This window comes from Delphinapterus leucas, chromosome X (genome assembly GCF_059928025.1).
Source record: "Delphinapterus leucas isolate spDelLeu-1000000601 "Yukka" chromosome X, BTC_Dleu_Yukka2, whole genome shotgun sequence".
NCBI lineage: Eukaryota > Metazoa > Chordata > Mammalia > Artiodactyla > Monodontidae > Delphinapterus > Delphinapterus leucas.
In genome coordinates this window covers 53,725,235-53,751,511 of record NC_143150.1, presented here as the reverse complement: position 1 = coordinate 53,751,511, position 26,277 = coordinate 53,725,235, and the positions used below count along the sequence as shown (strand labels likewise).

Below are 26,277 nucleotides of genomic sequence, written 5' to 3'. Positions count from 1 at the left end.
ATCATATGATCCAGCAATTCCACTTCAGGGAATATATCCAAAGGAAAAGAAAACACTAACTAGAAAAGATAGCTGCACCCTCGTGTTCATAGCAACATTATTTCCAATAGCAAAGACCTGGAAACAACTAACTTGCCCATCAACAGCTGAATGGATAAAGAGGTTGTTGTACACAATAGAATATCATTCAGCCATAAAAAAAAGAAGAAATCCTACCATTTGTGACAAAAGGCATTATGCTCAGTGAAATAATTCGGACGGAGAAAGACAAATACTGTAAGATCTCACTTATATGTAGAATCTAATAAAAATAATTTTAAATCCCCACCAAACTCATAGAAAAATAGGTAAGATTTGTGGTTACCAGAGTCAGGGGTTAGGGGGAGGGAACTGGAGGAAGATGGTCAAAAGTTACAAACTTCTAGTTATAAGATAAATAAGTACTGCGGATGTAATGTACAACATGATAACTATAGTTAATACCACTCTGTGCTATATAGGAAAGTTTTTAAGAGAGTGAGTAGATCCCGAGAGTTCTCATCACAAGGAGGATTTTTGTTTGTTTGTTTCTTCTTTCTTTTCTTTTTATCATATCTATAAGAGAAGATGGATGTTAGCTGGACCTCTTGTGGTAATCATTTCACAATATATGAAAATCAAACCATCATGCTGCAAGCTTAAACATATATGGTGATATATGTCAATTATTTCTCAATAAAGCTGTGGAAAAAAAAAAGTGAATTCACTGATAGACTCTCTCCTTCTAGGCTAGGTATTCCTTGATTTAGTAACTATTAGTAAACTATTAAGCAAGTGATAAAATGGACTTAGCTGTAATTACTTCTTATTTATAGCAGAAACAAAATAGCTTGAAACTGCTGTAATTTCTTTTTTTCTTATTTTACTAACTCAGATCTTAAATGATTTCCTTTGGTTTTTACTTTTAGTTTTAGTTGGACGTTTTTCTCGTGCAGCTCCTTCTTCATGAATTGCTCCAACACTCTTAATGGATTCTGTCTCAGTTGTTAGATAAAAGAGTAAAAGATACTTCCATTTAAAACATTGTATCAACTGATTAAGGTGTTAACAACCTTTATCCGGACCAATTATCATTTACTTTTCAATTGCTAGATTAAGAGACACTGTTTCTGGTAGAATTGAAATAAATTAAACAGTTGGGGAACAACAGGTCTACTGTGTGTGTCTGTTCTTGAAAGTACTTACAGCTGAAATGAGTTGTAAGAGAGCTACAGCTTATAATGTATAGATTCCAGTGCACGATGTTTAGTGAGTTTTAGAAATAAACGAACATCACTGCCTTCACAGTGGAAAAGAAAACAGTCTAAGAAACACTAAATTTTTCCCATCCTTTTTGTGACCACTAATTAAACAATGACTTGCCTGTATCTAATACTAACTAACACTGATTATGCTGATAATATTCAATCAACCAGGAAGAATATGTTTATATTCCCAATGGTGTTCTTAATTTTTGTGATGGATGTGTGTGCTAACTATCACCAGGTGTTGAATTTCACCAATTTCACAGTCTCACACTGGGCCTCTTCATCCCTTGAATCTGTCAACTCAGTGGCAGTTTTAATGTTTCATTTTGCAAAAAGATATTGCAGAATAAGTGATAGCCCAAGCTGAATAGTACCCTGCACGGAGCTTAAGGGTAACTGAAAATTAAGAGTAAGGTACCCAGAGTGAAAAACATCTGTCTCAAAGTGTGCTGTGGGGTTTCCCTGGTGGCACAGTGGTTGAGAATCTGCCTGCCAATGCAGGGAACACGGGTTCGTGCCCCGGTCCGGGAAGATCCCACGTGCCGCGGAGCGGCTGGGCCCGTGAGCCATGGCTGCTGAGCCTGCGCGTCCGGAGCCTGTGCTCTGCAACGGGAGAGGCCGCAACAGTGAAAGGCAAGTGTGCTGTGACTAATGGAGACACTGAGCTACCTCTTTTTACTTATAATGCCATATATGTGCATTCATTGGTAGTATTGATATATTGGAATTACTCACAATACTTAACATTGATAGGACAGTATATATCATGTAATTTTTTAAATTTATTTTTTATTGAAGTATAGTTGAATTATAATGTGTTAATTACTGCTGTACAGCAAAGTGACTCAGTTTGAATGAAGATGGAAAATGACAAAACAAGTCAGGAAAATCTTGATCTTAATCATGTATAGAACTGAGAACAGAGCCTGGTTTTTCTTATGGATATTGTTATAGGAAATGGCTTGTAAATGCAGTGAGACTCAGGAGATTTCTATTCCATTTAGTTAAACCATGGAAACAATTTTAAGTTAAAATTGCTTCCTTGATTGTTGCAAACTTACTTCAATTTATATTTAAAATCTTCTGTATTTCCTCACTCAACTCTTTCATATTCCTGTAGTACATATTTCATTATTGTCCTTATTCCCTCTCTCTCTCTCTATCAGAATTTTTAGAAAAGCTCTCTAAAATCAGATTGATTTCCTATTTTCAGTCAATATCATATGATAATGAGAGAGCAGTGGTAATTTAGAACAACAAGATGGTATTATTAAAAATAGCATATGAGATTATTTTAAGCTGATATATTGTGGTTAAAGAGGAAATAAGGATTAGGTTGATTATATGACCATTTTATAATTTATTATACTATCACATTTGCAGAAATTTTTTCAAATATGTATTTACTAGTCAAAATCAACTTATCACTAATAACTGAGGCCATGGATAATTGAGAACCTTCAAAAAAATGTATGGACCCAAAATATTTCTTAAGTTCAGTTCTGGTGTTCTAATATCCTAGGAATGTTGTGCATATTTGTTAAAGAGATTTAAGGGAATTTTAATTCTAAACATAATAATCTTTTTAAAGAAACCATATTTCCATAGTATTAATCAGAGTTAACTGATAATGTATTTTCACTAGTTTCTATTATGTTGCAAGATAACCTAGAAAATCTACATAAGACATATAAACTTTTGCCTAGTATAGTCTTCTTAGAGCTCTATAGAGTTCATTTATTGAATATTTATTTCCATTTATTTGTATATGAATGCTTTCACTGTTAGTATGTATGACTGCATATATATATATATATATATATATATATATATACACATAAAGGTAAAATACATTTACATTTAACTTTAAATAAATAGCATACATTTCTATGTATACTAGCTGACTAAGTAATTTCAGAGATAAATATCTAACTCTTCTGGAATTTCTAATGTAACTTTGACTTATCTATTGTCATTTCATTTTCAAAGGTTAATAATGAGGTGTTTTGATTCGTTTGATTTTTTTATTCTAGATTTTAAATCCTAAGGATGTGTGTGTTTTTGTGTGTGTGTGTGTGTGTGAGTGTGTTTTGAAATAAAACTTTTTTTCTTTTTGGTGAAGTAGTTGCCACTTGCATTTATTTACAAGAAATAAATTCTACCTGCTATCAGCTCTATTGAGGTAATATTTATCCCATTAATCTGTCAACACAAATAATCAATAAATAATCTATAAGAATAGAAGAGAGATTTTAAGAAACTACTCTTGAAATTGTATAGAACATCACTGGTATCATGCTTTCTATTTCTTATTAATGTAACAGAAGTACATTAGGTGTATATTTGTTCTTCAGTTCCCCTAATGTGCACCTTGTGTCTATGTCATGAAATCATAACTTTCAGTGGGCACAACTACTTTAGAAGTGAGATACACTATGAGAGATTTGAATTAATCTTAAATGAGTGGATTATTGGGAGAATTAGATATAACTATATGAACATCTGATTCTTCTGGTTTGTATTGACCATATTAGGTTTCTTGATTTATATTATGCATTTTCAATGTGGTAGAAACAATATCTAAGTATTCAATAACTATTTTGATCAATCTAGTTAATAAATATTGTTATGGTGTAAATTAAAATAAAATTTACAATCACATCTAAGTGCTGGGAATTTTCTCCCTTCTATTTTTCTTCAATTAGCTGAAAATGAATGTTCAATTAATAATATAGTTTTTAATAATTTATCCATAGTCAGTGCTTAAAATTAGCGGCACTCAAAATTTAGTGAACATAAGAATCATGAAGGGTGCAGGTAAAAATGCCGATTTCTAGACCATGACACCTGAGATTCTGATTCAATAGGTCTCTGATGGGACCAACTAATTTGAATATTTAATTTGACCTTGTCACTCACCACCACCACCCCCACTATTCCTAGACCAAGTACTGAGAAGTACTGGTTTAAATGATGCAAACTTCATGCTGCTATGGGGGAGAAAAAATAATTTGAATTTATTCAAATAATCATTTTTAAATGCATTATTTTCTTTAACGGTTAAAGCAGATGTGCACTGTATGTTTGATAGGCCACAAACAGGCAGTTTTATTCAGCATAAAGTTTAAGTTAAATTTTGTATAAGCCAGAATGACTTCCCTATACCTCAATATGTGAACATTTCTTCCATCTGTTGGATTTTCAAAGCCTCATTTTTATATTTGTAATTTTTTTTCTTCTGAAATGAATCACAGAACTGTACATATTCCTATTTTTATTATATAAATTTAAAAAATCAAATAAATTCAATTGTTTTAAAATACATGTACCAAATTCTAAATTTCTGAAGATTATTATCAATTGATTTATAAAGTCACATTTTGTCCATTCCCCCCCACTACCAGCCCTGAGATTACGGCCTTAGATTTCCATAGCACAAGTCACTTATCTTAATCTTTCTGTTTTATCCAAAGATGGTTTATCCCTTGTCTCCCAGAGAGCACTCACTGTCTCCAGATATTTAATTCTAAGGCTGTAACAATCAGAAAGTCTTTTATTAATACTTTAGAGTATCAATGAGAAGTCCTTTTTCTTTTTTCCACCTTAAGAAATGTCTATTAGGTATGTAAACTTCATATTATACTACCTTTCTAGTTTGATAATTGATTTAACTTGTTTGACTAAAGAATGATTCTCTGGGAAAATGAACTTTTGTTGGCTCATTTGAGAGTAACAGAAAGTTCAGTGGCTTATCTGGATATGAGTTGTTTTCAAGTATAATAAGTTTATCTGAGCAAACTCACCATGAAGTGTGAACTTCTACGATGCTTTGATAATCAGGAACTATATTTTATTCATGTTTCTGTCCCTTGCACTTAGCACAGTATCTAGTACATTGTTGACATTTAACAAATGCTTTTGGAATTTAATTGGATAGGATGTTTAAAATGATAATTCATATCACTATGTGTGTGCAGTGATTCAGATCATATTTATCCATATTTAAAGTGTGTATGAAAATAAACTATTTTCCAAAAGGGCTATCAAATTGAATTATCAGTAACCATCTTGAAATTATAAGTATTCTAGTAATTTTTGTTAATGTTAATCCATGGGAGAGAAACTTGGATGTGATTTCTTCATAAAATAATGGCAGCACAAAATTTTTAAAAAGAGAGATTAAAAAATAAAAGCTCCTAAATATTTGGGATTATTAAATATCAAATTAAGCATGCACATTTTATAGAGTTCACTTTCTTGTGTATCATTCTGTGTACGTTTCTGAGAATTAGCTTAAATTTACATTTATTTTAAATTATTATTACTTTAAACAATATAGCAAATAGTATCTAGCTAAAATAATCTGTTTGAAGTTTTTGCTTATCAATATTTGTTTAAATGACTTTTAATATGTCATATTTGTTAAAATTGATTTTTAAAATAACTCCAGGGACTTCCTTGGCAGTCCAGTGGTTAAGACTCCATGCTTCCAATGCAGGGGGCATGGATTCAATCCCTGGTCTCAGGACTAAGATCCCACATGCTGCGTGGCAAGGCCAAAAATAAATAAAATAAAATAAATAAATAAATAAATAAATAAAATAACTCCAGAAGGAAAATAATACATATTGATGCACTTGGCTTTGTGAAAAGCATGTTGTATGTATGTGTGTGTGTGTGTGTGTGTGTGTGTGTGTGTGTGTATCTTGTGTAACTTCAAGATTATCTCTGTTTTGTCTTCCCCTTGCCTATTACGTCTGAGGTCATATTTTTAAATTTAAACATCACAACATATTTTTTTGGGTTATCATTTAGATCAGAGTAAAATCTTCTGTATAATGCACCACAAATAGACTTTTCCAACTTGTTTTTAAAACCAGTTGTGAGTGAACAATTCTCCTTAATTTGAATTTATCCCATTTCTTGTGACCAACTTCTAAACTTAGAGTTAAACATTTTACCATCAAGTTACTTGTCTTATTTTCTCAAGGTGGTGTAATTATTTTGTTTTATTACTACAACAAAATTTGAATAGGGGGCCTCCCTGGTGGCACAGTGGTTGAGAGTCCGCCTGCCGATGCAGGGGATACGGGTTTGTGCCCTGGTCCAGGAAGGTCCCACATGCCGTGGAGCAGCTGGGCCCGTGAGCCATGGCCGATGAGCCTGTGCGTCTGGAGCCTGTGCTCCGCAACAGGAGAGGCCACAACAGTGAGAGGCCCACGTACCGCAAAAAACAACAACAACAAAAAAATTTGAATAGGTTCATAGATATGCTATTTTAGAGGAACATGAAAACTAACCTAACTTAACCAAAACACACTGAACAGATTTGAAGATTTGCCACTCCATGAAACTATTGAACCAAAAATATCCAGCAGCACTAATATACGGCAAATTCATCTTTCAACAATAGAGTTACATTAATTCTTTTGTGCCATATTTCCATCAGGGAGCTGTGAAGGATGTTAAGTTGCCTGGTTGCCCGTGGTTGCTAAGTGAAGGTGATGTCTTGATTAGCAAAATATTTTCCAGGGGCTGATGTCAAATGGAAGTAAATCTTAGGGGTTTGCTACATTGTTTCCCTGTCAGTAAAAGAAATAGTATTTTGTCCGCCTAACTCTTTTCAGTATTACTTTTTGGAAAAAAATAAAAAGAGATCTCTTTACTTATTTATGGCAATAACTTAATGCTCCAATATTTTTAACTTTAGCATTCTGTCTGAATTTAAACATTATTACCTAATGGTATTTCCTAAAGTGTCACCAGTTCTTACTCCTGACCTTTATGTCATTTACTTATGGGTCACTTACCTTTTACTCAAAGATTTAAAAATATGTTCAAAATCATTCTTTTCAAAACAGATCATTTATCAGTAATGTTGGGAATCAGTAATATTAGAAAAAACTTTCAGACATCCAAGGAAATAGTCTATATAATTTCTAAGTACAACTATAATTACTGTATGTGTTGATCGCTTACTGAGGAATTGTCAGGGCATGCATGGAAAGCACTAAAAGACATTATTTCAAAATCTCATAGGAACTTCAGAGATCTAGAGATAACACTCCTCATTGAACATTGTAAAATATGACCTACTGTATTTTGTAGGATCTAATCTTTTCAATTTGTGTACCTTAAACCAAATTGTAGAATGCACTTCAAGAATAAGTACTTTTGGAAGATTTATTGAATTTGAACATTAATTAAATTCAGTATTGGGCCTGGAGTTCTTATATTTAGTTCAGAGTATTATAAATGAAGTTGTCCCAACACCAGAGAGCTTAAAGAGCTTCTAAGTACAAATATATTTTAGCAACATTTTTTCCTCCATGGCATCAAATTCATATATTTAATTTTAACAGTTTTATCATTGAAGTTGTCTTCTGTGTCAATAAAAGCAGAATTTTGTATTATAAAGACTGCACCAAATATTAATGCTTATTAAATCAAATTGTATTATTATTCTATCATTCATACATATAAACTGAAAATACATTTTAATACTTATAATACCATTGGGATTATCTTTGTTTTTGTTCAGAACAATGCTGCATGTTAGCATGATCAAGTTATAGAGAGATAATTTTATATCTATGAAGTTTCTCACACATATATACACACACACACTGTCATCATTTTATTCCATGGTCACCTCTATGTTAATAATGTCATAGGTATATCATATGCATCATTCATCAGAAATGAGCAAGAACATTTCCTGAATGCAAAAGGAAATGTCTCATATAAAAATTATGAATTAATGACTAATTAGACTACAGTCTGACATTAGAATCCCATTATTCTAATGACTCAATTTATTTTAAAATGTCAAATTGTCTATTCAAAAATATTTAGAAAATTTAAGCAGGACTCCTTGTTTTCCTTTTTTTCCCCTTGAAATTGTAGTCAAGGGATTCTGTAATGCAACATCTGAGTCCTACCTTAGACCCACTGAATCAGAATATTTGAGGGTTGGATCCTAGGAATCTGCATTACTAACACATCAACTAGGTGATTTGTATGCATCTAGTGTTTTCTAAACCATGGAATAGCTGGTTGCATTAGCTGGCTAGCAATTTTACCAAAATTGAATGCCGTTTTCTCCCTAATTCCCAAATACAATGAAAAGCAACAAAAGTAATATTACAATAGGTCCAAATAATGTATTTAAGGTAAACACATAGGATTGATTTGAGGGTTTGGGGTTAGGAAAAAAAATATTTCACTAGTTTCTATTTCATCCTCAGTTTAGATATATTTTAGAAATATGTGTATATAACTTTTTTAAAGCAATGAAAAGGGTAGTGCCATATCAGTTTTCTCTTGGTACAGTAGCATAATAATTTTTTCACCTTTTTAACTTGTAGATCACTTTGAGGTTATTTTTAATACCATTTGTGTGTGGGTGTGGGTGTGGGTGTGGATGTGATAAATGGAATATAGGGGTGTTCTTTTTTGTATGTAAAATAAATAGAGGGAGGTCTGCTTTTAGAAAAATATATCTGTATAAAGAGTTGCACAATAAAAGAGTACAGTAATACTACAGATACTAATACTTTGCAATTCTTCTTCCTTCCACCCTCAACTATATTCAACCCTACATTGCTTACTGCTACCTTCCATAACTGACAGTTGTTGCTGGAAGATGCAGCTATTTTAATTTACTCTTTGATTACCAACGGGAATTATAGAACTCCAAATATTTTTTTTTTTTTTGGTAAAATAGCTTTATCCTCTGTCAAAGCACAAACCAACACACTTTGGGGGGAGGGGAGGAGAAGGAGGCAACACAGTCTAGCCCCACGGCCCATTTAGAAGAGGACATGAGATTTAAAAGCCTCACCCCACTGCTTGCCCAGCTGAGAAAAAGTCACGACCCTAACACCCACTTATAAATATCTCTTGTTATATTAAAAAAAAAAAAATATTTCCAGGGCCCACCTGGCTCTACTCCTGCACAGAAAGGGTTAACCTTCAAAATTCAATATCAGGGTCCTGGGATGGGGCTGGTAAAGAGAGGCAGATTGGGAAGAAGGGGGTTGCTGAAAAACAGAGAGGGACAAGCCAATGTGTAACTGGGGCCCTCCAAGACCTCCAAAACAGAGAAGGGGGAGGATGCCTGTCAGAGACAGAAACCAGTGCTGTCCCACCGGTTGTCTCACTCCTGTCCCCAGTGTCAAATGCTCTGGAGTGATCTGTCCTTTCAGACACCCCTGTGAGGTCCCAATATCAGGATCCATCCTTTCCCCTCAGTCCCAGCCCATTCAACTCACCACTGAGCTTTTAAGGTCCTAAGAGGGAGCAGCCCACCCACCCCCACGCCCCCCTGCCAAGTAAGAAACGTGAGGAAAGCTGGAGGTCCTTCCTGGGAGAAGGGTATTCCGGGGGTGAGCCACTTCTGGGGTTCCCCTTCAGTCCCTGACCAGGCGGTAAATGTGGTGCTGGGCCCCCCGCTCACTGGTGGAGACCTCGAAGACATAGGCGGTGCAGAGCAGCAGTTCCTGGGTGTCTCTGTTTGTCACCACCTGGAGGATGGTGAAGTTCTCCAGGACACTGTTCATCATATAGCGCTCGGGCAGCTGCCGCAGCTTGTGCAGAAAATTCACCAGGTACTCACACATGGGTGAGCGCAGTAGGCGGTACACGAACCTCCCGTCCTCCAGCTGGGCACGCTCCGTCTTGGAGGAACAGGTGAGGGTCATGTGCTCCAGGCTCTCGTACTGGCTGCTCACTCCATAGAAGCCACCACTGCTACCGCCGGCCCCCACCTCCTCGCCACTCGGGCCCCAATTCAGGTCCGCCCAGAACTTGACCAGGAAGAAGGCGTGGGGGGGCCCACGATCATACAGCTCCCGCAGGCCACCCTTTTTCTCAGGGAATTTGTCATAGATCTGCCGGACGTCCACACTCTCGAGGGGGGGCGCTCCGGGGCTGGGGCAGTGCTGGCTGATATGTACAAACAGGTGCCTCTGGTAAGAGTCAGCTGCATCCGGAGGTTCCACAAAGGCTGAGAACTCTACCAGCTGCAACCGAGCAGTGCCCAGAGCCCGAGCCTGCCAGGTTGGGGGTGATGGGGCAGGTGGGGGCAAAGCAGGAGGTGAGAGGGCTTGGGGGGGCTCGTACCCTGGGAGGTCAGTAGATGGAGGAGTCAGTGACAAGGAGAACGGTGTCTGCGAGAATGGCTTCACATCTGGAACATTCCAGGGGGGCCCAGAACCCCTCGACCAAAACTGGAAAAGCTCTGGGGTCTGAGGACCGGCGGGACCAAGTTTGGCCTGCAGGGAAGGTGCTGAGATGAGCTGGGCTGAGGACATGGTGGCCATTGTCTGGAAAGCCTTGTCCTTGGAAACCTGGTCCACATTCAGGGCCTTGAGCTTGGACTGGATTTCCCTCGATTTCCTTCAGGCCAAAAGCTGGATATGACTGGAGACCTGTTTGCGAGTTCGAGTCTTCCCTGTTCTCAGCTTGATGTAGCGGGCAATCAGTTCATTCCGACCATACATCTTGCCTTCATCGGACAGGATGATTTTCCGCCGGCCACAGGGTGGGTAGATGGCCAGAGCCTCCTGGAAGCTCTGCTCGATGTCTGGACTCCAGACACCCTCTGCGTCTGGGCCCCCGTCTCCCCCCGCCCCCTCACTGCCGCCAGTGCCCTCCTCGCTTCCTTCCTCACTTCCTGTCCAGCCGCTGCCATCGTCCAGGGGGGGCCCAGCCCGGGGTTCCCCCATCTGGGCCTCCCGGCCTGGGGCTGGGGCCAAATATTTTTTAAAGAGTGACAAGAGTTCAAAGGAAATATTGGTCTTCTAATCTCATATACTTCCAGGATGTTACCCATTTTACCTGAGTAGCAGTTGTTTTTGATGTGCTCTGATGAACACCAGGTAAAGAAGATGAAGTTAAACATGCTTTATGTACACTTGAAAGGGTCTAAAACAAACAGGTTACCAATGTTTGGTACAATGCAATAAATAAATTACCACCATGCCAGCTGATGTGCACACTCTTCAGTTTTACTAGGAAAATTTTCTAGGTCATTTTTATTTTTAAACTGGTATTTGATCACCATCACATAGTTTCTTGTTGTGATTTCTACTAACATTAAACAAGATAATATTTTGTTCCAAGTGTTTATGCAATTAATGACAATGCCAGGTTTTTCATCTTTCACTGTATACTGCATAGTGATTCCAACCTATATAATTCAAGTCAGAAGCCATCTGTTGCTTGAATGACATTTGGTTTGTTTAAAATGCATCAATTAAGCAGACATGTTGTGTAAGTACAGCAATGGAAGAGTTATTTTGCAAATATAAAAGGTCACACCAGAGACAAAGCACTGCTCAAAGCAAAACTTGTGACTTCTGTCTTGGAAACACATTTTCAAACAATTTAACAACTTGAAAATATTAAATATTGACTAATATTATGAAAAATAAAATGGTTATTTGTATCATATGTGATCTATAAAGCCATCATCTCCTAAGCCCACATTATCACCAACAATAAAGTGGTAAATATTTAAGGTCTGACTTTGTTAATTACATAAATAAATTACATGGGTAAAAAGGAAAAGAGTAAAATGTAAACGATCTGAAAATACTGTGTCAGGGAGGGAAAATTTTCATTTACCCCTCTCGGTTCTTCTAGCTGGTCTAAGAATAAAATTGACATGAGGTAGACTAACAGTAGAAAAATCATACAAAAGTTTACTAACATGTATACATGGGAGAGACTCAGAAGAACTGAGTAACTTGCCAAAATGGCCGCAGCCCTTACCTTAAATACCATCTCCAGCTAAAGACAAAAGAGGATGTTGGATGGGAGAGGCAGTAATGGGAGATGACCAAGCACAGCACAGTAAACAAGAGTAAGGTTGTTATGCAAATTTAAGCCATTGAATTCTCCATTAATAAGAGTTTCTAAATCTTCAGGTACAGGGAGGGACACACCCTTACAAATGGAGATTTCCCTTATGTAATGTAAATGTTTCTTATAAAAGGGTAACTCCTGCTTGGTTTTCAGTTTTTCCCGTGTCTACTGCTTAGAAAAGAACCAGCTTAAAAAAATTAATATGCCAAAGAGACATATTTCAGGGTGGCAAATTCTGCTCCTCTACAGATGCCAAATTAAGTTGGAAATTTTAGCTTGGAATAGGAATATTAGTAGTTGAGGCTTAACTATCTTCAAACACTGGAAGCCTTGTCATGTACAAGAATCACACTTATTCTATATAGCTACAGAAGACAGATATAGTAATAATTGGTGGAAATTTCTCCTTCTGTCAATGTTTTTATTTCCAGCAGCTACCAAGAGTTCTATTACATTTTGAGCTGGAGAACCAAATAATCAAAGATGTTAAAGTCAAATAAAAAAGCAGAGTAAGGCAGACATGATTCTTAGCATGAACTTACCTGTTAAATATTTTAGCAATTCACATGCCTTTTTTTTTTTTTTTTGTCTTTCTTACTTCCTGGAATGACTGTTTTTTGAATAGTTTGAGGTTACCATATAACTGCTTTTGGACAATGAAGGTCCTATGATGATTTATATATTTAAATGTAAGTCACTAAATCTACATGTGGTTAGCACCAAAAACAATGTAGGGATGTTTCATCTATTTTTTAAAATTGATACTTGGGTTTTGTCTTAGAGACCATTGCAATGGTCTGGTTTCAATTTTAATATCTGGTTTTAATTTTTGTACACATGCCAGTTTCAAAGCATGTTAGGTTTTCAGTTTTGTTCTATTTTCATTGTTAGTCACACAATTGTAGTTTCTCAAACATTTGTAGATTCAAATTCACAAAACTCAATTGCCAATTTAACAATTCATCATAGTACCTATCTACAAATAGATTATTTCCATTTTGATTAAGCTGAAATGATTCATGACTCAAGGAAAGATGCCCTCAAGAAATGCCATGTAGTCTTCTGACTATCGAATATGCCTGACAATTGCCAAAAATTAAATAAATAAAATAAAATTTTAAAAATTACCAAGTGCCATGAAAAAACTTCATGGCAAAATAGAGCTAAGAGAAGATCTGATTCTGGAGAAGATCATGAAGAACTTCCTGCATATGCTAGTAATAAGTTATGGTATTAAAAAAATAAAAGCCTTGAAGGGTAAACATTTCAGGAACATAATGTGAAAGGGAAAATGAGAAATTATACAGACCTTTCAAATTTTATGAAATGGAACCCTGAAAAAACAATCAGGTGAACTGATATATCCTGCAAGATGACTTGAGTTGGAAACGCAGGAGGTTTTATAACTACAAGTATAGGGTCAAATAATAAAGGACTACTATAAAATATGTCATCTGGGAGTTTTTACACTGGGAATTATGAGCTGCAAGTGAGCTATATGTGCTGACCATGTAATGCTGGTGAAAATTTCAAGTTGAATTTCTAACTATTTTCACATTTAACTTTATAATATATTGAGTAATTATAAATTCTTTTGCAAAGAGACAGGACCCATGGGAAAATGCAGATTACCTCTGACATTCAGAATGAAGCTGTTGATTATTATAGAATAGGGGAGCTCAGAAGCTTAAAATGTGTTAGTTTGATATCAAAAATGTTTTATATATGAATCAAAAACACTCTTGCATATGGTAATCTTTAAAAAATAACAACTCTATCTATGATTACCCTTTCTAATCAGAGTTCCTGGTGTTGGCAGTGAATCTAAGGTAGACTGGGTCAAGGTATATTAGAATTGGAGTCAGGGGGAATGCAAGGATGTATGATTAGTTTGAAAACTTTGACAGGTAATTCTAATGAGCCCTCTAGAACATGATACTCAAGCATTCAATAATGAGATTCACAGGCTGGCCTATCTGTATGCAGCCTCTTTGCTGCCAGATTAACCTTTCTAAAATGCCACTTACATCATGTTATGGAAATGTAACAATATTCACCTGATATTTAGTATGGAATTATGCCTTCATGAGGTATAATGGACACAAGAATGTTGGGAATTTGATAGTTTGCCTGTAAATGATTAATCTAGGTAACACCAATATTATTTCTGAGCATTCATACATTTTGGAATTTTGATTGATTTGAGGTAAAAAGAAGGCATGTAGATTATAGGGAGAGGCTCTCTGTCGACTTTTCTCTTACTGGCAGAAAAATAACTAGACTTTCAGTACAGACATTTATTCATGAATAATCCAGGGTTTGTTTCCATCCTGTAAAGGCATCATTGCAATCAATAGATTGCTTTAATTTGAATGCCACAGCTTCCTAGAAGAGTAGCAGACAGACAAATTATGACATGGTCATCAACGTAATAGCTCTTTTATATTGCACAGTAATCATCATCAACACTTGAAAAAAGGGAATTATTTAGTCTTCTCTTTGAGGGACCTAAGGAATGATTTTCATGAAATAGTTAATATTTCTAAATATACTGGATAAGAACAATACCTCTGTATCTTAAATACGTCCATATTATGAAACTGAGCAGAAAAGTGCCATCAGAGATTAGGGATTCATCCATTAAAAAGTAAAGGGCAAATGAGTTAAACCAGATTGCCAAAATTTACTACAAAGGATTCATAAATTGTTAAGTTCATATAATTATTTTATGTTCAGTTCTATCTAGAAGTGTCACAAATTGCAAAATGCAAGTTTAAGTAGGAATCATTAAAGTAACCCTAGGAAAAAAGTTCTTTTCCCATTAAAAATTAAATTTTCAGAAGCCTTTTGAAACAATTCCTTAAAAATTAAATTCTAACAATTTCACCTAAGGAACTATTTCATGGAGATTTTATAAAATGATGGACAACCTAGTTAATCACCCATGTGCCAATAAAGAGCCTCTTGTGAATTCACTGAATAAAGAAATAGAATATTACATTTAATCAATGATATTTGAATGCCTTCTATGGATTATAGAAATAGTTAAAAAAAATGCTTTAGACTGTAAACTTTGAAACTGTGAATTGAGAAAGAAATCAAATCCTCAGTATGCAGTTGAACTTCAGACTATTTTAAAATGATATAGAGCCATTAATGACCAAACAACATACCTTGGTTTCCACTTGAAGCATTCCGATATTTGTTAAAGTTAATATAGACAAGAGAGTTTATTAATATGACTGAAACCTCAAAGGTGTATATGTAATAATGTCACATATAAGAACTGCATTTCAGGAACAGGATGCTGGTGCTTGTGGTGTTCTACGGGCATTCAGGAAAGGACAAAAAACAGTTGTGTTCACTAAAGGGAGTGAAAACCAACCCATTTATTCCCTCTTATTATTCCCTCTTATGTACCCTTAAGGGGATTCAATTTATGAGTATCAGGAGAGTTGGGGGTCAATACGTGACCTGGTTAATTACAGATTCACTCTAGGGCATTCCTTTGCAAGGGATTTTAGTTGTTACTAGTTACAGGTGTCATAGGATGGGATATCTTTTTGACTTAAATTGCCTTCTTCTTTTCTGTGTAGATAAGCAATTTAACACAAAACTCCATTTCTCTTACATCTGGAAGTAATATATATATAGGCCCTACTTCTATCATTTGATAGAACTTTACCTTTTATTCACTGGCAATTTTAATTCTGTTAGGGTATATGACTCCATGCTTAACTAGCACATGTTAAATTCTAGATTCATTTATTTTTGTCAGCAGTAATTATTTTCCTATATATAGATTCTATTATCTAGGTCTAATACTTTAAAAAAAAGCTAAATGGTAAAAATACTGGAAATATCTGACTTATGTCTTAATAGAAAATTAAAATACCTCTTAACAGTTATGCATTGTAGTGGAACAACTGTAAATTAGTCTCATGCTGAACTGGCTTATTTTATATACAATGACTTTTAAATTTATGTGTTAAGTATTATTTTGACTTTAAGTTACATATAATAACTGACTGTTGATAAATGTCTACAATACAATGTTTCAGGCATTTTTAAATCCTGTTTTTCCAGTTCTTGAATTTTTAAAAGGTTTGTGAGAATAAATGCTTATATCTTACTTGAAGTGGCTGAAAATATATTCACAACTATAAGTAATTTTTGGAATTAAATGGGGTTTAACCTATAACTAAATGAGCTTATGGCTTCTTAGAGAGAGAACAGTCAAATGCAGCTTTGCTGGACAGACAAAATTAGCTCACTGTGTCCTCACGTGGCAGAAGGGGAGAGGGAGGTCTCTTGGGCTGCTTTTATAAGGACACTAATCCCATTAATGAGGGCTCCATCCTCATAACCTAATCACTTCCCAAAGACCCCACCTCCAAATGCTATTATGTTGAGGATTAGGTTTCAACATATGAATTTTGAGAGGGCACAAACATACAGTCTACAACAATATCAACATCTGAAGAAATGGCTGACTGTCAAGCCTGAACTTGTGAAAGTATATGCACTCTGTCATGGAAATTTCTAGTGCCTAATTACATGTACCCTTTGACATGTATAAATTCCTTAAATAATTATCTCTAAATTTCATCTTTCATGCTACTAGTAGTTAAATGTTTTGGTTGATCTATTGTTACATAGCAAACTATCCTTAATCTTTGGAGCATAAAACAAAAATCAATTGTACTTAACATTTTTTAAGTCAGGAATTTAGGTAGTGCACAGCAGAGATTGCTATCTCTGCTCTACAGTGATTGGTATCTCAAATGGAACGGCTCAAATATCTGGAGATGGCTGGGATGGATGGCTCAAAGGAGACCATAAGCTGTAATGTCCAGAATGGATTCTTTACATACATATTTAGCACTAATCTCGAGTGGTTGGAGCAGCTGGGCCTCTCTGGGTATTGTATTGTACTTTCTTTTTATGGAGTTTTTCCACATGGGAAGCTTGAGCTTCCTCACTGTAGGGCAGTCTCCAAGTAGTCAGACTACTTTCAACTCAGCTGATTTTCCTGAATGAGTATTCTAAGGGAGCAAGGCAAAAACTGTGAGATTTGGTTACACAGGGCCTCTCCATATTCATTGTGGTAGAAGACTACATAAGGGTCTGAATACCAAGACGTGAGGTCCATTGTCAGGGCTATCTTCAGAGACTAGCTACTACATGTAGCAATACCGCAAACAAAATTACTGCTACATCTGGTGGAGTTACCACGCTATTGGATGTCATGAACCAAATCCTTCATCTTTATATATTGGCATGTATAAGTTTTTTATATTCTGCTATAATTACTATCAGAGATGATCCCTATAGTTTACTTTTATAATTATCAACTGTTATCCATACCAAGTAATTATTTTTATTGTTTAGAGTGTAGAATTGATTTAAATGAATTCTAATTCAAAATCTTGCCCTTAAGATTCTTTGAAAAGATGATTTGTAATTTTAATTTATAAGCCTACATGACTGAATAAATTTGTATTATTATTTACTGTTTCTGCCCACCAGAATCTTACAGATATAGCAGTAAAATTTCATTATATTTATTCAAGTTTATTATTCAAAAAATGAAATCTTATCAAATTATAGTTAAATAAATCCATGTTCAAATGATGATCAGAATATCCAATGTGCTCAAATGTCAATATGGGTGACAACCTCTTGCTTTAGAACAAGGTAACTTTTATTCTGCAACTGGATATGCCCTGTTAAAAAAATATAATAAAAGCAATTCTGCTGCCAGGTAAAGCAGGTTTGAACACAGAGCTGACTGTTCACAAAAGCCTGAAATCGTTCACAACTCAAGATAATATTAATGTGACTTCACTAGATAGCTGAAATAATACATTTTCTAAATTGGATGTATTAAGCAATTATTCAGATCATAGCTGAAACCCCGTAATTTTCTGTCTTTTTCAGTCCCAGCGGCATGTCACATTTCACCTACCAGAAGGCTCTCAGGAAAGCAGCAGTGATGGTGGACTAGGAGACCATGATACAGGCAGCCTTCCCAGCACATCCCATGCCCTGCCCCTTGGCTATCCTCAGGAGGAGTACTTTGATCATGCTGCACCCAACAACCGCACTGAAGGGGATGGCAACTCTGATCCTGAATCCAGTAAGTGATACCTCTCTAGTCCTGCAGTATAAATGGGCTTACTGTGTTTGAAAATCAAACAACTGTAGCCATAATAACATTGGCCATTTAATTATGTTAGTAACACATTTTCAAAAAGTAAAAACACAGAATTAGGTGGAAGGCATATATGCAGCAGTTTATCATTTTTGAAATATGTGATCACATCTACTTTGAAATTTACTATGAAATTTTAATAGTCATTTTGTTTAGACATAGAGTTTTCCATTTACCTATACATACATATGTATTTATATGTATATAATCAGCCAATTTATTTTATTCATTTATTTCTGTACAGATAAAATATTTTTATAATTCATATAAAGTATTTTATAGATTTTATTTTTAATTTTTAATAGAGATAAGAATCATAAACAATTAATTCTTTTTTGAGGAAATAAGAGATCCTGACTCCAAGGTAGAAGAATTGGTCTGAGGTTTTCAATAATGTATTGAAACCACATGCCTTAAGCCATGTTACTATTTAGAAAAACATTTAGATTTGGTCTCCAGACTGAAGGTATTAAAGGATATATTTTGCACAATCCAAAGATGTTGAACTCTTGAAAAGGATCATGAAGTTGATACTAAATAGAGTTCATTAAATTTATTATCTTGAACATGTATCTTGAACATCACTACTTCCTCATAATTTTGGGAAATACAAAATTTGGTAAGATTATACATATCTCAGAAGATTCTTGTATTTGAAGAATTATAAGTTGCCTCAGGTATGTTTTATGTACATAAATCTGTGTAGGTCCAAAAGAGCATACCATATATGTGATAGAGAAGAGTCATAGGTATAAAAAAAGAAGAAAAAAGGGACAACATAACATATAAAATAAATATAAAATAGAAATTTTGTAAGGTATTTTGAGCATTATGGATTGTATGGATATATAATTTAAATAAACCTCCAGTTTTGAGAACAAAATGGCTTCCCCATCATTGTATTTTATTTATTTATTTATCACAACATTGTATTTTAATCCCTATTTTCTAAACTCCAAAAACTAAGGGAAATGCATTGGTTAAAGATCAGAATGTAATCTAAGACTAAGCATACAGAACCAATGAGAGCATAACAAAATTTTTCTCTCTACAAAAGTAGACACTGGATATTAAAAGTGTTTTCAATATAAACATTTTAGAGACTATTTAGACACCAATTCAGAAAGTCCTAAACATCTGTCTCTTTATTTAATTTTATACTTAAAACAATTTATCAGCATTCATTCTGAGGATGAAAAATTCTTCCATAATATGCAATACTAATCTACCTTTCATTTACTTATGTATAACATGATATAGTGACTTCTGGTAGAAATACATGACTGTGACTATATCTTCTGCTATAATGAATTCAGAGCCAATTTCTAAAAAGAATATGGTCATAAGTTACAATTATGCATTAAGCAAAGATATCTTTGTTCTTTTTTACTTCATAAATTATTATTGTAATTGTAGGCCTATCTCTGCCTTGTTAATGGATAGAAATGTATAGATGAAATAAGCATCATTTTTATAAACTAGAGAGAATTGATTCCTTTGCGTGTGATGTGTTATTAAACCCTTTTCTTAGAGGATTGTATAGCAACAATTAAAGAATAAACTCAAAGTAATCATCCACAGTGTAGAGCTAACCCTGAAATAAATTTTCAAGCTGAATGAGACTAAGATGGTATATTATTGATAGTAATAGGGGCAGAATTGGTATGGGCTAGAATCTATTATAAAACATTTAAGGAGCTTCCCTGGTGGCGCAATGGTTGAGAGTCCGCCTGCAGATGCAGGGGTCACGTGTTCATGCCCTGGTCTGGGAAGATCCCACATGCTGCAGAGCGCCTGGGCCCGTGGGCCATGGCCACTGAGCCTGCGCGTCCAGAGCCTGTGCTCCGCAACGGGAGTGGCCACAACAGTGAGAGGCCTGCGTATCGAAAAAAAAAAAAATTCAAATGCAGAGTTCTTTACAGGACCACATTTTATTAGTAGTTAAGAGTGCAAGTATATACCTGAAACTAACATAATACTGTAAATCAACTGTATTTCAATAAAAAAAACTGCAAGTGTTAGTAACAATGTAAGAGCTTTATTTTTAAATTTTTTTTTGTGGTACGGGAAGCACTACCCAAACATTTTTTCAGGCAAATTTGATATACTAGTATTGTGTTAATTATTCATCTGAAAAATTCAATGAGAAAATACCATTCAGTTTGTTAGAAAGAATAATAATAATGGTATATATATTTAAGGGGCCAGTAGCCGTTACTTTTCCAAAAGATGTCACAGAAAATCATCTAAATCTATAATTCAGCAAATGTTACCCATATAAATGTTAATTAGGTACTTTTGCTTGTTGCCAAATTTGACTTCTTAAATCCTCCGATATTTTTTTAAATGCATTTTTGAGGAAAGCTACACATCAATTCCCATACCACAACAGAAAGAAAAGTGAATGGCTGGGCTTCCCTGGTGGCGCAGTGGTTGAGAGTCCGCCTGCAGATGCAGGGGACACGGGTTCGTTCCCCGGTCCGAGAAGATCTCACATGCCACGGAGCGGATGGGCCTGTGAGTCATGGCCGCTGAGTCTGCGCGTCCGGAGCCTGTGCTCCGCAACGGGAGAGGCCACAACAGGGAGAAGCCAGCGTACCGCAAAAAAAAAAAAAAAAAAAAGTGAATGGCATCATTTTGTTAATATTGTTATGTGAAACAAACAGGAAATGCATTCAAACTGAGAAAGAAAAGTTATGCTCCTTTTAAAGGTTAATTATCCACCCAGGCCAATTCTGTCTCAGCTGGCTATGTATTTGAAAGATAGTTTCCTAAACTGTGTTCATTCTTAGCCTGTATAGTAGTGTCAGTCCAGGGAGGGAAAAGTAAAATAAATAAATAATTTGAATCAGCTCAACAAACCTGAAGTCACAGATTTTGAAAGATAAACCAATCAGTATTTCTAAGGAGTGACATTATCAACTATCAATTGTATTTGTTCTGTCCCACCTGGAGGAAGGGACTGAGCTCAGTGCTCCTGGATTCTGAAGGTATAAGACAAATGTCTGCTAATTTTCATTGCCTTGACAATAGACAACAACATTCAGCTTTATCCATCTATTGAAATAAAAAAAAAATGCTTCACATAGAGTAATATTTTTTTAAGCTAACAATAATATCAAATAAGTCACTTTTATTGATTCTCACAGGGAAATCATTGCAGTCATGAATACTGTCTGTGCCTACCAGCTTATTTTAGTCCCTGGTGTGTTATATAAATAATAGTGTATATAAATAGATTAGAAAGAATGGTTCCACCCAAGAGTTCAGCTATCTGCCATTGCTTGGGAACGAATAAGGCACACTTGATAGTAGCTGTATACTAAATGAGCTTAGGCAGATATAAATAGTGATCTAGTGGCAGATGCTCTGTAATTTGTATTAATTTTATCACTTAAATTGACATGCTTTCAAAAACTCAATTTTTTTATTTTCATACTTACGAAAGTTAAAATATATATCTTAATAAGAAAATGGGTGAAACAAATCTTACTGCACCATCCTATCATATCTAACTTTCCTATACAGGAAACGCAATCACCATACAAAGCAATCAAAAAGTGACATCTCATTTGGCATTTGGAGTATCTAGGCTTTGTGAAGTCAATGAAGGATTTATACTAGAGATAATCTAAAAAAAAAAAGAGTCACAAAAGTCATGGATCAAGATGAAAAGTATAGCTCTGAAGTTGGAAACTTGAAGACATTTACAGGATTCCATTTGGGTGACAGCCTTTAAGATGAGTGTATCTTTAGTATCTTAAATCTAATATGGATTAGATAGAGTTTTATCAGTTAAAAGCAGGCCACTCTAAGTAAAGCAATCTCTTATCTTGTCTTTTCTGTTTGAAAATGACAAGCACTAGGAGCTTGGCACAAGCTGCCAATTGAAAGCCAATGCCATAGGTCTAGAATGTCAGTAAGCTTGAAAAACCACCTTCAGTGGCAGAGTATGTGGCCTTCTCTTCACAATAAGCCTTCCTTTGTGTCTAAATTTTTATTAGGCTACCTATATCACATAATAAAGTTCATTTGACATTTATATTTCTGTTATTTATGAGCCATGAGGCAGTTCTTTTTATGACCTTCTTCTGTCTTTCTTCTGCTTTTTTTATCTTACTCTTACTTCTCACTTTGCCTATAAGACAAGAATGTTTGCCATGTGTTCTTTTTTGTAGTTCTTTGAAAGATAATAAAATCAGTCATGCAAGATGCAACTTTGGGGTGACTTGAACTATTTAGTAGTATTAGCCATATACCAATTTCTTGTCTTAAAATAATTTATAAATTTTAATGAATGAGAAGCACTATAGCAATATATTTTGTCCCCATGACACTTTTAAACTGTACAGTAACTTGCAAGTCTCATAACTGCTTGCATCAACAGAACACTCAACAACTAGTAAGTATATCAAGGAAATCATTAAATAATGAATAATTATAGATGATCTATCTTACCATGATTTCTGCAATTTGTTAATTACATCTTTATCAAATGTTGAAGATTCCCAGTAGAGAATAAAAGTGACAGTGTTTGCTGAACCAAATTTTTCCCCATTTTAATCAATAATCTTAGTAATTTTTGTCCCAGTTCCACTAAAATAAAAATAAAGTACATGATCATCTGGCACTTTATCAATCTTATATTGGAAAAAATGTGTCGGTTACATAAAAACGTTCTTCTAAGTAGTATATATGAAATTAGCCTTTAAAAGTATATTTTTTGTCAGAAATTTCTTCTCCTGTAATATGTATAGCTCTCAAAAGCAATGAGAAAACAGATGATTTTAAATATTACTTTGAGGTATCTATGTAAATCATACTTTTAAAAAATTTGGATGTTGACTAATAGTTTTATTGTAATACTTCATTTTGTAATCACTATCCATGAAATATTTTTACCACAGACCACAGTACATCAACTCGTTTAGGCCATTATTTTGCATATTATAGGGTTCTAATTCAGGCACTGCAATTAACTGGCAATGTGGCCTTGGACAGGCATTTTAACCTTACTGAATCTTCTTTTCCTTAGCTAAAAAATAAGGGGATTATACTGATCTCTAATGTCCCTTCTAGGGTCATAATTTTGTAACTATTAAAATCGCAAAATGTACATGTTCAGATGTTGCCATTTATATAGTCTTTGAATTTCAGAGCTCTAAGGGACCTTAATGCCATTTAGTCCAACTCCCTCATTATGCAAATGAGACAACTGAGATTTAAGCCTTTTAAGCAATAGCTTAATGTCCTAAACCAAGATTTAATGTTTATCATGTTCTAAACTAGAAGAGTCACTAATGTTGGTAAGCAGCTACTTTTTGTAATTTAAATGAAGCAACTTGTTGAGAATAGACAAGTATAAAATTTAAATATTTACCATCCCTCAAGGGGAATGTTATAATATATCCATATGGAAATTTTTTTAATATATGTGATGAGGTCTTGTATTAAAATTTTAAAATGGTTCCCATTTAGCATCTTATACAACTGAAAGGCAATTGAGCAATATGGACTGATCATTTCTAAAATTACTATTAGTGCTAACCAATGAAAGTTTTATAGGGAAAATTGCAAACATGCTGAATCTTAATGATTGCTATGTCAGGAAACTAGCTAATCTTTACTATGATTATCTAACATACATACATTTTTGATTGTGTGTGTGTGTGCATGCGTGTGTGTGTGCATACTACTTACAGAGCAAATTGGGATTAAAAATTAATTGTACAAAGTTAATTTCCTCTGAATAGGGTGAAAAGTATGTAAAAAGGATCTCAAGGGGTGAAACAGAATGAATATGTGAACATATCCCTCATCCTTTCTGCTGAAAACTCAACTCTTCCTCCATTCTGAAATTCCTGTCATTCTATCCTACTTCAATTTCCTAGCAGAATGTTGAAATTATAATTAACAAGGAAGTGATTTTGATAGACTCAAGTCTACTGAGTTAATAGTGTTCCGTATAGTAAAAATATTTGGAGAAAACATTATAATAGTCTTTTATGGACACTGATCAGAACTGTAGATAAAGGCATGATAACTTTTAGAGCTATAAAGCAGCTGTACTCTGCTCAAACTTTTAAATTATGTGAAGAAGTTTGTCTTACCTAGAAAGTATGTTTGTTTTTATTTATATTAAATTGATTACATGGAAGTTAATCCTCTGGATTGAGAAAATCACATTGAAATTAAAAAAAATATTTTGAGAAAAATACTTTTTGGTCTTACAAATAGCATTATTTTTACAGCTCAAAATTATCTAAGCATGTAACATATGATGATTTTCATTTGACTTTTTAATATTCTACTCCTATTCTTTGGCTCATCAGCAGTGTAGCACAAGGCTCACTGGCACATTATCATTTTTGTTTTAATGGCCTAGTTTTCCAGGGTTGGGGTCAGATCAGATTTACTTACATGTAGATCTGTGCATGGAAATTAATCCAAAACTGAATTGCACAATTCCTTCTTAATTGATGGTTCTATTCAACTATACCCTGCTTATCTCTTTTCAAAACATGTGTTCTCATAAGGCATAAATACTTCTTGGCTTTGATTTGAAGGAGAAGCCAATTTTACAGAGGCACGTACATGTTGTCTAAGTCATTTTAAAGAATGTAGCAAATTAATCTTTAGCAAATTATATGACTAAGTTAAATATTAACAAGAAATTCAGAGATTCTTTGCTTAATTCAAACTCTAGTTACAAGGATGCAGTACTCATCTGAGATGTTTTTGAAATATGAATGCACCAAAGGCCTTTTCAATTGCTGGATTATCATGCTTTTTATTGAGCTGTTTCTGTTTGTTTTTTCCTAGAGATCATTTTCTATAAAATGTAGTTTTACAAGTTTAGAACTATTACAAACATTGCAATACTAATGTTTTCTAATGTTTTGTCCTCTTCTCCAGTGCTGATTCTGAGCTGAATTGGACAGGAGAACAGGATATATCAAAAACTTCACGCAGGTATCTGTTTTTATTCAAGTAGAAAATTGGAATTTGGGGATTCAACCAGAAGTAAATCCAAATATTGAAATTCCAATGAAAATTCCCATCATATTGAACTATTAAGACTTCCCTTCTGAAAGAACTAGCCATTACCTTTTTGCAGAACAGCTTAGCTTCCAAAATATAATATCTGAAATCCAAATATCATGAGGAAAGATCTTAAACACATTGAACCCAATTCAATACCCATGTAACTCTTTGAAATATCCCCTCAGGGTTTCAAAGGATATGAACTGTGGCTAAGTAAAAAAACCTTTCATCTAGAAAGATCCCATAATACCCAATAGTCTGAAGTGAATCTGTCTATACATTATCACTCAATATAGGAAAAAAGCAGATTGCTTTTAGGACAGAGAGTGAAAGAACACAGCATAGGTAAAATTAATCACACATTTTAAACAGTTTTCTGAGCTGTTTCAGCAATACTATTTTTGCAAAAAGAAAGAAATATTGGAGCAAATTCAAACTAAGACCTTAAGAGACTTTGATTTTTAAAGACATTGATTTTCTTTGTTTGCCCACTCCCAGATAGGTTCTTTTCCCTGAAATTGAAGAATTTTAACTCTCAGAAGATTAAAAAAATACATTAAGATAAAATGCAGATATGTTTTGTCTTCTCTCATTTCTGTTTTAGTCTCACGTCCACAAGTGAGCCTAGCCGCCGTTGTAATATGTATGATTAAATAATTAGTTATGAAGAGAAGCATTCTAATGGGATGGGGCCAGATTACTTGATTAGACTCAGTCCTGCAACTCACTAGCAATATGACATTTGACAAGAAATTTAAGTTCCCTGTGACTCAGTTTTCCTCATTTTTAAAATGGCAATGATAACAGCTGTCTCACAGTATTGTTGTATTAAAGGAGTGTGTGCACATGTATCTGAGTATATAC

The 26,277-nt window shown here is 34.6% G+C and overlaps 2 pseudogenes; both read right to left on the bottom strand.

Moving 5' to 3' along the window:
• Positions 1-8,983: 8,983 nt before the first annotated feature.
• On the bottom strand, positions 8,984-10,958 carry LOC111178299 (transcriptional enhancer factor TEF-4 pseudogene; annotated as a pseudogene).
• Positions 10,688-11,014, bottom strand: LOC149744251 (transcriptional enhancer factor TEF-4 pseudogene; annotated as a pseudogene).
• Positions 11,015-26,277: the final 15,263 nt, after the last annotated feature.